We start from the raw sequence: 15,001 nt of genomic DNA, 5'->3' as shown, positions 1-15,001 counted from the left end.
ACAACACTTGAGCTCAGATGAGGTGCATGAACTAATAATCCTTTGGCTTAAATGGGTAGAGGTGTGGACAAGATTTTTTCAGAGAGAGGTTGTCAATTGCAATTCTTGCCTCCCATACAAGTCTGCCAAAGCCTGAATTTGTTGACCTTTAAGTCAATGTGGAAAGCTCATATTTTTTCTTCCTGTCTTTTTATGGTAAAATAGACTGTGGGAAATTCTGGTTTGGGAAGGTTTTGAGATGTTTCCTTATTTTTTGACAATTGTCTTCTTTTTTTTATTGTGTTTGCTGGGATAGCTCACATTTTCAAATAAATTGGAAGGATAAATGTGCATTAGCTTATATTTGTGGAAGAATGTACCAGACCTAAATGTAGTACCACTTGTGTATTCTAATGATAATAGTGTTGAGTAACATTTAGCAGCCTAAATCAAATGCTAGGATAAAAGAATAATGATAAAACATACTGGGCATAAACCATTCATGTTGTCACTTACATTCTTCACAACTGAATGTTTTAAATCAATAAAGAGAAAGGAAAACTGTAAGTGTTGAACAAAATCTTTTGTTAAAACTGAGGAGCCATAAAAAAGTTGAAGCTGTTTTATTTATTTTGATAACTTTTAAGTGCGTAGTCAAAAAACTTAAGATACAATAATAATAAAAAAGTCTTGCAATAACATCTACAAAATGTAAGAGGACAAAACAGTTCCCTCTTAACCAATCACGCCATAACTCTCAACTCAGGGGAAAAACAAGCCTCACAACATATCCTGAAGATTAATAAGAAAAGACCTTTTGAGATCCAGGAGGGATGGAATCTTGCTTTTAAATGAAAGGGGCATTACTTTGCGCCTCTGTTGATTGCAGCTCTGATGATATCATAATGGGAGATAAATAGTCTCTCAGGGTGTCTCTAAATTAGCAAAAATTGGACCCATAATTTGCAGTTTCTTCAGTGGTAGTAAAGGTGGCTAGCCCATTGCAGACAGGGCTCTAGAAATGTTACCAACCTGTTGTTTATTCCTGTCAGATTAGTTTCTGCCCCTTCTTCCACTCTGGCCAGCAATGATGGCTGGCTGCTGACCAGACTTTATGCTCCCCACCATCTGTGAGAGACATTATTTCCTGGAGCTCACTCTGAGGTTATATGGCTGTGTACCACTCCATACCCAGGACCTTAATGGCACCATCTAGCACTTGATAATAGCTAGCTCATCTAGTGCTTCTGTGCATGCTATTATTGTTAAACTATTATGTACTGATGTAGTACAACCAACTGATATGTTTGCTTTGTCTTTGTAGACCGTATAGAAAATATCCATATAAAAAGCACAAAAGGGCAAGAGCAGAAGCAATGAGTATTATAAGCACATTGAAATATAACTTAAAGTACACATTGGACTTCTTGGAGTTTAATGAATATTTAATTATTTGTGACTGCGATGAGTGCACCAGGTCCTTTGAAAGCCCCTGCTTGGGGTCTCGCGATCCTACCATATCCCGCCTCAGAAAAGGAGCAGTGAAAGTGGGTCCTCCAGGTCCGTCTATAAAAGGGTGCAGAGAAGCAGCCATTCAGAATGCAACAGGCTCTGTGAAAAGGAGCTGCCAGGCCTGAGCAGATCGTTTCCAGGAATAAGGAAGGGTGCTCCTTGCTGGAGCTCAAGAGAGAGCCAGAAGATGGCTTCTGGTGGCATTGGCATTAGGTGAGGAAGAAGAGTTAACAACTTAAGCCTTGGCGTAAGGGTGAAGAGGAAGGGGTTACCTGGGAAGTAGCCCAGGGAATAGCAGCAGCACCTATTAAAGGAAGCAGCATGTGTCATTTATAGGGTCCCTGGGTTGGGACCTGGAGTAATGGGTGGGCCCAGGTCCCCTCCTCCACCATTGGGGAAATGGCTTAAGCCCCAAGGAGGGGATAAGACTGCATTAAAAGCACAAAAAAGTGTCTGGGAATTTAAACAGGCCCAGGAGTGGGGCTGAAGTCCCTGAAAAGGACCAGCAATCTGTTGAACTTTGTTACCCCAAAAGAGGGCTGAACTTGAAAGAGTGACCTGGCTGGAGAGCTGGGGCAATAAGAACGGATAAAATCAAAGTATCTCCAGGGAGAAAGCCCTGGGGGCACTGCTGAGTACCAGGGTAAGCACAGACTTAAAGCTAGCCCAGAGAGGGCTGAGAAGCGAGCCCAGAGACAGGGTTACAGACATTAACGAGCGTAGAGACAGGTCCTTTTGGACTTTTTACCCAGAAGGGGTTCATCCATCTAGTGACTTAACCAGAGTGCTGAAACACTGAATATCCGCCTGATGAGGGCAACAGCCAACAGGTGGCACTGGAAGCAGAGAAAGAGAAGAGTACAGTGTGCACCATCTCAGTGACTGTTTATAATTAGTGCTTTAATTGGTGCATTTTCTCCTTTCTATTCTTTTACATTTCTCATGTCTTTAATAGAACAAGTATTCCTCATGTACCCTGTCCCCCTCCCCCCCCAAAATGCATTGTAACATGGTGCTGCAGGGCCCTCTTGGCTCCTGCCCCTGTTGGGCTGATAAAGTCACTCAGAGACCCTGGGTTCAGTAACCAGTGGTGCAGCTGATTTACAGGTTGTGCTCCCATGACCTTTTCACCATATAAGTAGCTCTTTACTGTGTGCTGGAGGGAGAAGCTACCTCTCTGCTTCCACTCCCTGCCTTTTCCCTTTCTTCCTGTTCCCCTTCACCCCGCCCCCGGCTTTCTTCCCCTGAGGCTTTTATGCAGCCCCAGGCTAATCAGGCTGGCAGCTGTTTTCCCTTTGCCAATCAGGTGCAGATTTCTCTAGGCAGCTCCAACCTACCTCCTTTAATTGGAGCTGGTGTGACAGAGATCTGGCTCAGGTGTTCCGGCTCAGCACCATGTCACATGCATTTAATGAATCATGGAATAACACATCAATGTTAGAAACAGAATTTTCTATATTTTTCTCAAAATAAACTCAATATAAAATCTAGGTAGATAATGTAAAACTTTCACCATAAGAGGCTTTCACATGGTCATAATATAATTGAAGGAAAATGTCTGCTTGCTCATGTTGTAGCTATTGTGATACCTGTTTTGTTCACTAGATTAGGTCTGTGGAGTGATTTGCAAAGAGTGTGGAATAATGTTAAGGAGGACTTTATGATTCAGTCATTGCTACAGTGAAAGTTATTTTAAAATAGGAGTAAAAGAATATGTTTATGAGGGGGCACACCCTCACTCTGGTGGAGAAGAAACTAATGACCTCTTGTGCGCTCATTCAGCTATAACAAGGTGCACCTGTAAGGTTTGCTCTGCCTGGAGCAGGGAGCTTAAAAAGGGAAATCCTGCCACAGGAAAGGGCAGTGAATAGGAAGAAGACTGCTACACCTCAGAAGCTGCTGCTGACCACAGACACAGATAAACCGATTGGCAGACAGTTGTAGGTCTCACCATTTTGGAAAGTGCATGTGCCAGCTATCAAGCAAAGTGCCCCAAGAAGAGAAGCCGGACATAGATCCTAATTAAAGATTGTAGACCATCTGCTAAGCCAAGCCCTAAATGGCAGACCCCAGAAAAACTGCCTAAGGAAGAGGCCATCTTTGCCTCTCTTTTCGTTTACTCTGATTCTCCTCTCTTACAAGGGGAAGAGAGAAAAGGACCTTTCTCTTGTTCATTTTGTTTGGAAAGCCTTTTGGATGCTATAAACGGGGCTAAAAATGTCATTAAGAATTTGACAAAACTGAACTGAGAGTTTATTATGTGTATGCATATCCCATTATGGATTTAGGGATTAATAACAGGAATTATTGCTATATGTTGAGAGTTCATCAGTTGGAAGCAACAGAGGAGGAGAAAGACCTATATGTATTAGTTGATCACAGGATATCTGAGAGCCACCAATGTAGCGCAGCTGTGAAAAAGGCAAGTCAGATCCTAGGATGTATTCCAGTAGAGTTAGGGAAGTATTAATGCTATTGTACAAAGCACTGGTAAGACTTCATCTGAATACTAGATACAGTTCTGGTCACCCATTCTCAAATGATGAAGAGTGACCAATTCAGACTGGAATAGGTATAGAGACGGGCTACTAGTATGATCAGATGAATAGAAAGTCTCCTCTTATAAAATAGGCTAAGAGAATTTGGCTTGTTTAGCCTAACAAAACAAAGGCTGAGAGGAGATATGATTGCTCTCTTAATATACTGAAGGGGAAAGATCTGCTTGGAGAAGACCTATTTAAGCTAAAGGACAGTGTTGGCACATGTCTCTAAACTGGCCATGAATACACATGTCTCTAAACTGGCCATGAATAAACTGGAAATTAGAAGAAGTTTTCTAACCTTCTGAGGAGTGAGGTTCTTTCACTGGGAGGAGTTGAGGCAGAAAACTTACCTAGTTTTACAATGGAGCTTGATACATTTATGAATGGGATTGTATTATGGAGTTGCATGCAATAGCACGGAACTGGATTCGATAACCCAGCAGGTCCCTTCTAGTCCTGTGTCCCTAAGTGGCCACTTCTGCTACCTCCAGTGGATGCTCATAGAAATGTCTGGAATGCATTAGAAACACTGTGACACAAGAGTGTAGTTCTATTTAGAATATTAGCTTCAGAGGACAATCGGAGAGCAATAATTCTCCCTTTCTGCAGCTCATGTGCTGGTCTCTCAATAAATTGAGTTAAAATATGTTCACTTGTTTTTCTTAGAAGATGGAAATTAAAATTGAATAAAAGTAGCATTAAACCTTTTCCCTCTCTTTTATAATATTATTTAATTAGCTTTCAATTTTGATCTGAAGAGACTAAAGCTAATCTTTTTGTCCTAGACCTTGTAACATTTCAAAACCTTATCAACCAATTACACTCCGGAGGGGTTAAAATAGTACTAGCTTGCCTAATTATCTTCACTTGAAAATCTTCAGCTTGCTGTGAAAATCTATATTAAAGCTGCTTTAATGGGTCTAATTGAAAGAAACATAATTCTACCTTCAAGCATTAATTAACATTAATAAATTTCATTCTTAATTTTTACCTTCTCTGTTTGTTGAATTTATTTTTCTTTGTAACAAAATACTTGATTAAATTGAGAGATGTATAGAAAAGTAATATTTGTGGTTTTAACATTTTATTTCATATAGAGTGGAATCTTAATTATTCAAATATAATGGGGAACATGATGGATCAATGAGAGTCACTAGTGGTGAGAGTCTACAGCTCTTACAATGCTTCAGGAAAAAGTTTCTCATTCACAGCTTATAAACTCTGCAGGCTTATCTGTTTAAGAATGTTATTAAATATATTTTTCTATATAAAAATCTTTGTGCCTGCTAGTCGTAGAATACTTATCAAGAGGAGATGATGCAGGAAATCTAGTTCCTCTTGGCAAAGAGAACCAGTGGGCTCATACCACTGGGAGAGAGGGATTTATTCCAGGTACAGTAAGAGCTTTGTTATTCAGCATGTGGGGGGCACAGGGATGCTCGTAAGTCAAAAATTACGTTTAATTAAGAGGGAGGGAGTTTGGGTGCGGGAGGGAGTGCGGGGCATGGGCTCTGAGAAGGAGTTTGGGTGCGGGATGGAGCTCGAGGTAGGGGTTTGGGAGGGGTTTTGGGGTGCTAGGACTGAGTGGTGCTCATCTCAGGCAGCCCCCCGCAAGTGGCCACATGTCCAGAGAGAAGCAGCCAGGTGGCTGTGCATGCTGGCTCCGCCCACAGGCGCCGTCCCCACAAGTTCCATTGGCCGAGGTCAATGCTTCTAGGCAGAGGTGTAGCCAGACAGCTGTGCACGCTGCCTCCTCCTGGAGAGGTCACCCACGCAGCTCTCATTGGCCGTGGTCCCCAGCCAATGGGAGCTGCAGACCCAGCACTGTGCGTGGGGTAGGGGCAGTACATGGAGCCCCGTGGTCGTTCCTCCACCTAGGACCATTGACTGTGGCCAGCGGGGACTGTGGCCAGCGGGAACTGCAGGGAGGGCTCCTGCAGGAGGATGCAATGTGCAGAGCCACCTGGCTGCGCCTCTCTGGACATGTCGCCATTTGCAGGGAGCCACCCAAGGTGAGCAGTGCCTGGATCCAAATCCCAAAACCCCTCTGTGCCCCACCACCCTGCCCCGAGCCCCCTTCCACACCCAAACTGCCTCCCAGAGCCCAGGTCCCACACACCGTTTTGAAAGGCTGGTTTATAGAACTATCCAGTTTGTAAAGTGCTGTATAACACAGCTTCTCCTGTATTACTTGATAGTTAAGAAGATTTGATGGATCTGGCTTATCCAGAGTCTCAGAGCAGTGAATCCGTATTTGTTCGAGATAAAATCTAATGTAGTCATGCTGAGAACCATCATACATCTACCAGAGGAATGTATCTGTTCATGATCTCCAAAGCATGAAGATGTGTAAATGTGTGTAGGGATATACCCAGTATTTAGGAAGAATCTCAGATTTGTCATGGAGATACAGCACTACTGATATCATGTTTTGCCTTTGGGGCTGGTGTTGGAGAGCTGCATGTTTTCATGAAATGCTTGTCAGTAGTTGCTGGACAGGCTGAGAGGCCGTGTGTGACACTTCTTGGACAGATGGCTGATCAAAGACACCATATTGGTTCATGCTTAAAAATGAATCTGTAACTCCACTGAAGTTGCTAGAGAGCATGATAGTTATAGACTCAATGAGCTCAATCTATTTTGATTAACAAAGAAAAGGTTAAAGTGGTGTCTTGATCATAGTTTAAATGAACATACATGGGGACATTAAGTAATGGGCTCTTCAGTCTAGCAGACAAAGGCATAACAAGATCGTCACACTGGAAATAAGGCATACATTTTTAAAAGTGAGGATAATTAACCTTTTGAACTATTTAGCAAGGACTGTGGTGGATTCTACATTTCTGGCCATTTTTAAATCAAGATTGGATTTGTTTTTAGAAGATATGCTCTAGTTCAAAAGGAATTTTTGGGGGGAAGTTCTGCGGCCTGTGTTGTGGAGGAGGTCAGAGTAGATGATCACAATGGCCCCTTCAGGGCTTGGAATCTATGAAAAACTACCCAAAGTCATAACTTGTTTCCAGCAGACAATAGGAATATGCTGCAGATCTTGTTAAATGGCTCAATTCAGGTGGAATATTATGCAGATGCCACTAAATTAATTAGGTTAGTCAACTCCAGAGAAGCTATGAGAAACTTTAGAGGGACTTAATGAAGTTAGATGAATGGGCAAATACATCTGTTGAATGCAAAGTAATATACATTGGTGGGAAAATTTTTCCGTATTCAGACTTGTTACATGGTTCTAAATTAGCTGTATTATCTTAGGAAAATGACCTGGGCATCATTGTGGACAGTTCAATAAAGATTTATTTTTGGTGTGCGCCTGTGGTCAAAAAGGCAAACAAAATATTTGGATCAAGTATAATACAGGAACTATCGTAATGCCATTATAAATCAATAGCTTCCATTAGTTGAGAGTGCTGTTTTTCTGGTCCCTCATCTCAAAAGGACATTGTAGAATTAGATGCGTTACAGACAAAGGCAATGGAAATTATTAGAAGAATGGAAAAACTTTCATGAAGAAATTGTAATGACCAGGATTGTATACTATAGAAAGAAGATGAATAAGAAGAGCCATGATACAAGCGTATACAATAATGAATGGTATAGAGAAGACAGATCAAGAGCTTCTTTTCTCTGTGCCTAATAGCACTTGGACAAGGTTCGTTCAATGAAATTAAAAGGTAGCAAATTCAGAACTGCTAAAAGGAAATAATTTTTCACACGATGTATAGTTTAACTGGCTCCCCAATGCCAAGATTAAAAAAGGAATTGAATATTTATATGGAAAAAAGAATATCCAGAGTTCTAATACTTAGTACAAAAATAAAATAAAGTGAAAAAAGGCTTGTTAGAGATACAGCACCTCATGCTTCAGGATTTAAGCCAGTCTCTAATTATTAAACAATAAGATGAAACTTTCATGGGGACAGATTATCCCACATGTCCTAACTGCCAGGTTTTTACCTTCTTCTGAAGCAACTGGTGCTAGCCACCATCAGAGACAGAATAGAGGTGATAAATTAGAAGGACCTCTGTTCTGATGCAGGATGGCAATTCCTATTCTGCCTCAGGACTGGGTCTAAGACATCACCAATGTAATGAAGAGGATTTTTCACAGCCAGGGGGTGACAGCTCAGATTATGCTATGAATCTTGAATCTGAGGTTTGCAATTTATTTATAATACCCTTGGTACGTTTCTACTTGAGACCACCTCAGTGGACCCTGCAATCCTAGTAGAAGCAACCAACAGAACAGTTCTCATGTTGTATCCAGGTAACTGATGACCTTCTGGCTTACAGGTAGGGTAGTGAAAAAGTGCAGTTAGGAATGAACTTCTAAACACCTTAATTGATCACAGCAGTATCCAAAGATGGGAAGCCCATCCAGAGGTATTGTTTAAGAAACTTTGGTCTCTTCAGGAACAACAACTGCACATAAATATTCCGGAGATGCGGACAGTCTTTAATGTTTGAAGGAATTTCAGAGATCTAGTATTCCAAAAAGTGGTCCTAGTTCCAACAGAGAATCAGGCCACCATATTTTACACAAAGAAGCAAGGAGGAACTAGGTTGCACATCTTGTATTGGGAAGCCCTGCAGATGTGGAGATGTGGTATCTCTCAGGAGATACCCCTTGTCCTGTATTTAACGGGAGGTAGACAGGGCTGGCCTTACCATGAGGTGAACTGAGGTGGCCGCCTCAAGTGCCAGAGGCGGGAACGAGGGCGCTAGGATCCAGAGTATAGAAAATTATGTCTGCTGCTGGTGCATATGTTTTCTCTCTGCTCTAGATACACAGAGATGGTGGAGTGCTGTGCTGGAGGAAGGCGGGCACAAGAGACATAGCAGGCAGGCAGGCAGGAGAAAAGGTAAGAGGGAATAACAGAAAGCAGCAGGCACTGCAGAGAGAGAGAGGAAGAGGAGCCTCTTACGTACCTCTCTAGCACCCCCAGCAGCCTGGACTGATTAACACCAGCTTCTCAGGGAGCCTCCTGTTTCCTGCTGCTTCCCTGAACCCACTTGAGGAGAATGGGCAGTCAACTGCAGTAGTAGGAGCCGGTTAGGCCCTTAAGGCGCTGATATCTTCCCTCACTCAGGCCCTGCTACCAGCCTGCTTATTTGTCCCCTTCAACTGAGTGTTGAGAGCCACTATAGCTGGCACAGAACAGCGGTCATGAGTGAAAGAAGAAAACGCCCCTCTGGGGCAGCATTCAGAAAAAGAAAGAAAGCAAAGGAAGCTTTTCTATCTAAGCAGGAAATCGCATCTGCTGAGATACATGAGACAACAATGTTCAACGGGGACCTTCCGGCACCAGTGAGGATGTGAAGTGGTTGAGGAGAATCCTGATCTCCAATTAGTCAGAGTCAGGTGACTGCAGCTACATCGAAATTCATATATCCCATCTCAAGATGGAATGTAACCATGACATTCCTGAATTAAAATGGAGTGGTGGAAGGTGCAGAAACAGCTGCTGCTGAGAGTTAGTTCTATCTAAGAACAGGACTGTCGACCCTTGAAGAATAGACCTGAGGGTTTTACTGTACTGTAATGGGCAAGCGAGTGAAAACATTTTCCCAAATGAAGTTTTGAATCCAACACAATACTTTGGGGTGAAATCCCAATGGTGACAAAGTTGGAGAGGCCTATGGTTTTATGTATCAGAAAACCCAAATGCCGCTAGTATTTTGCTGCAAACTCTTTCCAAAGTCTAATGTACAGCCAATCTAGGTTCTATCAAGGAAAAAGGCTGGAAAAATCTGGCTAAAATCTGGCAGCCATGGAAAAGGCAGCAAATCACCAGCGAGATTCCGATAGGTGGAGAAGAGCTGGAGATAGACAAGGTTAAAGGCCACAAAAGATGATCACAATGGAAGAAGATTGCTCAGCGTCTCTTTACTGGAAATGTTCTGAAAAGGCTCATTGCATATGTGAGAGTGCTTGCTTACAAAACTAGCACTAGTGTGGGCACTTCAGTCCAGCTGTTATGTTAGAGCGATGGTGAGTTGAATGCTGTTACTCAGGAGCATTAAGAAGATCAACATCAAGAATGTAACACAAATATATAGGAAAACATTCAAAATGAGAGCATAAGTTACTGCAACAAAAGTCAAAAGAAGATTGTGGCCAGCTGTGAAGTCACAAGGTATACAATGTTGGTTTGGACTGCAAGTCTGACAATATGCAACGGACAAATGACTTTAATGGTGGTTTTGAACAGAAACAACCCTAAGTGAAAAATGTCCTGCAGTGGATACTGATCAGGAGCATTATTCTGAATGTTCATTGACATTGATGCATCAGGAGCTGGATGAAAAATGTGAGACTTTTAAAGCTGGAAGAGATGGGAAATTGCGATAGCTGAAATGAGAGGTCAAGGGTACGATAATGGGCTAACTGATAGAGGAAAGAACAGAGGATGCAACATGATCCGGAGTTAAACTCAAAGCTTTTTCGTCATCTGTTTCATTCATGAATTGGTGGTCATAAGCAGCAGCATCAGCTGTCTAGTGGAGGCGGCTGACTTATTTTAATGAAAGTCAAAAGCATTATAGTATTTCTTCCTGCATGACTCATTGATGCATTTTGACAAGCAAGAAGTTGGGACATCTCTTGAGCTGAACAATGAGTGCAGCATGGAAGGAAGTTAAGTGGAGGATAAGCTATACACCAATTGAGATGATAGATGTGCATAGTTGTATTAGGGAGGGAATGTATGACAGGACTGTTCATGGGAGAAAGATTTCAAAACATTCTGAAGAGTGCACAGAAGTTGGTAGAGGAACTTCACACTGAAGCTATTTTCCCACCCATTCAAGAATACAAGAGTCACCAAAGAAGAAGACATTTTGATTATGAGGCATGGGATAATCCCTTAAGAGACCCCAAACAACAATTCAAAGTTGAATTCTTTAACCGGGTGCTATATTGTGCAATACAGTCAGTTGAAGAACAATTCATGCAGCTCAAGGAACACAGCTGTATATTTGCGATGTTGTATGATGTCCTAAAACTCCTCCTGATACCTGAAGAAGACCTACACCAACAGTGCAGGGCACTAGAGACATTGTTGACACATGATGACGTGCGACATTGATGCGAGTGATTTAGGTGATGAACTGAAAGCCCTTTCAAGATACATTTTAGCAGGATCAACTCCAAAGGCAGTTCTGTAATGTATGTGCACAAATAAGATGATCACCCTCTTTCCAAATGCTTTGGTTACTCTGCACTTGCTTCTAACACTTCCCGTAAGAGTCACTAGTGGAGAACACAGCTTCTCCAAACTGAATTTAATAAAAACACATCTATGCTCCACAATGACACAGGAGAGGCTGGTCGGCCTTGCAGCCACCTCACTAGAGAATGAGCTGGCCCAGACTGTGGACCTTCAGCAGGAAGCAGTTCAAATCTTTGCAACAAAGAAGGCACAGAAAGCACCATTTTGATTATTCAAACAGATAAAAATGCCTGTGTTTACTATGCAGACAAGAAAAGTTACATTTGCTGGTCACGTGTTTGAAAGTTAAGTGTTAACTTAAAATGCCTTGTTCAAAAATTTTAAGTATTAGTTCTCCTTTATTGGGGTAAGTAGCAGAGCAGTACCATGAGAGGAGTAGAACAGGAAGAAGGCAGAATTAAGACCTTTCAGAGTTTTGGCCCAAGCAAGTGGGCATCATTTGAGCTCCCCCCCTTAGGAGCCAAAATGTTGTGGGCTGGCCCTGGAGGTAGATCATGACTGCAGAGAGCTTGAATTGGTCCTGACTTAAGATCCTTTTTAGGGGCCTCTGCATTAGGAAGTGATTGATCAGATTTTTCTGGGATGGAGGGCATCTGAGGTGGATCTGTTCTCCTCCTACCTGAATGGGAAGCCATTGATCTTTAGCTCAGCATCAAGAAAAAACTGTTCTATAGAGAGACACCTTCTCTGTCAACTGGGAAAGGAGGACCGTAGCAGGGTGTGGCAGGGCCCCCTTGGGTTCTGCCTCTGCTAGGTTCACAAAGTCACTCTGAGACCTTGAGTTTAGTAACCACTGGTACACTTTATTCTCAGGCTTGTTCCCATCACTGTTTCACCAGGTATGTTAACCCTTCACTATCTACAGGTAGGAGGTAGGGAGAACGATCTCCTGTTTCTATCCCCTGCCTTTTTCCTTTCCTTCTTCTCTCCCGTGGCTTCCTTCCCCTCAGGTTTTTATGCAACCCCAGGCTGATTAGGTAGCAGCTCTCTCCCTCTCCCCAATTAGGCCCAGGTTATCTCCAGCCCGCTCTAATTTATTTCCCTAACGAGGAGCAGGCGTGACAGAGGGCTGAATCTGCAACCCTTTGCCCAGCACCCTGTCACAGGGACACACACTGCCATGCCACCTAGATGTTGGATAGGGGTAAGAGTGTTTGACTTCCTTCTGGATTACATGAAAGGTGATCAGTGTGTCTCCAATCCCTTCATCTTGAAGCTTGTGGGGATTGACACTTTTGAAACTCCCCATTAAATCCCCCCATTTGTAGTAGTATATTAATTAACGTGGTTTAGACAAAGCTGATGAAAACTCCTTTTGAGTCAGTGAATTGTGATCTCAAGTTTCTTACACATAAAGTAATTTTCCTGATGACAATAACTTCAGCTCATAGAATGAGCATTAGGCCCTGGAGGTAAAAGCATTTTACCCCAAATTTTACAAGGATGAAATAGTGACGCAAATGCCTCAGACATTTCTTTCCAAATTGGTGTAGGAGTTTCAAATTAATAAGTATGTTGTTCTTCCCATGTGTATGCACATTCCTCCCTCTGAGGTTCTGCTTTGTATATATGCATAATGTTAAGAGGTCCCTGGTTTATACGTAGAATGGACTAAAATCCTTAGAAAGTTCTCTAAACTCTGTTTCATTTGCCATCAGTTGAAAAGACAACACTAAAAAGGGCTTAACAGCCTGGCCTGAAAGTAGAAGGCTCATGTCAAGGCTCGTATGTACTGTATGTAAGAGAGCAGTATGATTGCTCAGAGCTCCAGCATGAAACTGGACAAAAGCCTGTTGAGAGTCTTTGAGTTAAGTTCAGCGGTGAGAGCAACAAGGGTGATGATGTGGTGAGCGTCTGCTATAGACACCAGACTAGGAGGATGAGGTAGAGGAGGCTTTCTTCAGACAACTAACAGAAGTTTCCAGATGACAGGCCCTGGTTCTCATGGGGAACTTCAATCACCCTGACATCTGCTGGGAAAGCAATACAGCAGTGCACAGACAATCCAGGAAGTTTTTGGAGAGTGTTGGGGACAACTTCCTGGTGCAAGTGCAGAAGGAACCAACTAGGGGCTGTAGTTCCCTTGACCTGCTGCTCACAAACAGGGATGAATTGATAGAGGAAATAGAAGTGGGTGGCAACCTGGGCGGCAGTGACCATGAGATGGTCGAGTTCAGGATCCTGAGAAAAGGAAGGAAGGAGAGCAGCAGAATATGAACCCTGGACTTGAGAAAAGCAATCTTTGACTCCTTCAGGGATGGGCAGGATCCCCTGGAAGGCTAATATGAGAGGGAAAGGAGTCCAGGAGAGCTGGCTGTATTTTAAAGAAGTCTTTTTGAGGGTGCAGGAACAAACCGTCCTGCTGTGCAGAAAGAATAGCAAATATAGCAGGTTGGCTTAATAGAGAAATCTTTGATGAGCTTAAACACAAAAAGGAAGCTTACAAGAAGTAGAAACTTGGACAGATGACTAGGGAGGAGTATAAAAATATTGCTCAAGCATGCAGGGTGTAAGCAGGAAGGCTAAAGCACAATTGGAGTTGCAGCTAGCAAGGGATGTGAAGGGTAACAAGAAGGGTTTCTGCAGGCATGTTAACAAGAAGAAAGTCAGGGAAAGTGTGGGACCCTTTTGAATGGGGGAGTGACAGATGATGTGGAAAAATCTGAAATACTCAATGCTCTTTTTGCCTCGGATTTCACAGACAAGGTCAGCTCCCAGACTGCTGCACTGGGCAGTACAGTATAGGGAGGAGGTGGCAGCTCTCAGTGGTGAAAGAACAGATTACAGACTATTTAGAAAAGCTGGACATGCACAAGTCCATGGGTTCGGATGCAACGCATTCGAGGGTGCTAAGGGAGTTGGCTAATGTGATTGCAGAGCACCTGGCCATTATCTTTGAAAACTCGTGGCAATCAGGGGAAGTCTGGGATGAATGAAAAAAGGCAAATATAGTGTCCATCTTTAAAAAAGGGAAGAAGGAGAATCTGGGGAACTACAGCCTCACCTCAATCTCTAGAAAAATCATGGAGCAGATCCTCAAGGAAACCATTTCGAAGCACTTGAGAGGAGGAAGGTGATCAGGAACAGTCTACATGGATTCATGAAGGGAAAGTCATGCCTGACCAACCTGATGGTCTTCTATGATGAGATAACTGGCTCTGTGGATATGGGGAAAGCAATGGACATGATATATCTTGACTTTAGCAAAGCTTTTGATACAGTCTCCCACAGTATCTTGCCAGCAAGTTAAAAAAGTATCAATTGGATGAATAGACTGTATGGTGGATAGAAAGCTGGCTAGATTGTCAGGCTCAATGGGTAGTGATCAACGGCTTGATATCTAATTGACAGCTCGTATCAAGTGGAGTGCCCCAGGGTCAGTCTTGGGGCCGGTTTTGTTCCACATCTTCCTTAATGATCTGGATGATGGGATGGATTGCACCTTCAGCAAGTTTGCGGATGACACTAAGCTGGGGAGAGAGGTAGATACGCTGGAGAGTAGGGATAGGGTCCACAGTGACCTAGACAAATTGGAGGATTGGGCCAAAAGAAATCTGATGAGGTACAACAAGGACAAGTGCAGAGTCCTGTACTGAGGACGGGAGAATCCCATTCAGTGCTACAGGCTGGGGACCGACTGGCTAAGTGGCAATTCTGCAGAAAAGGACCTGGAGATTACAATGGACGAGATGCTGGATATGAGTCAACAGTGTGGCCTTGTTG

General features: G+C 42.9%; 1 protein-coding gene across 1 annotated transcript in view; it reads left to right on the top strand.

Annotated features, from left to right (window-relative positions):
• Positions 1-15,001, top strand: part of CNTLN (centlein) — a 617,317-nt gene that overhangs the window by 364,802 nt on the left and 237,514 nt on the right. The gene's annotated exons all lie outside the window — the stretch shown is intronic.

The sequence above is a fragment of the Chelonoidis abingdonii genome, chromosome 6, assembly GCF_003597395.2.
Source record: "Chelonoidis abingdonii isolate Lonesome George chromosome 6, CheloAbing_2.0, whole genome shotgun sequence".
In the NCBI taxonomy this organism is placed as follows: Eukaryota; Metazoa; Chordata; order Testudines; family Testudinidae; genus Chelonoidis; species Chelonoidis abingdonii.
Note: the sequence above shows the minus strand (reverse complement) of the source record. Positions and strands in the feature narration are given on the sequence as shown.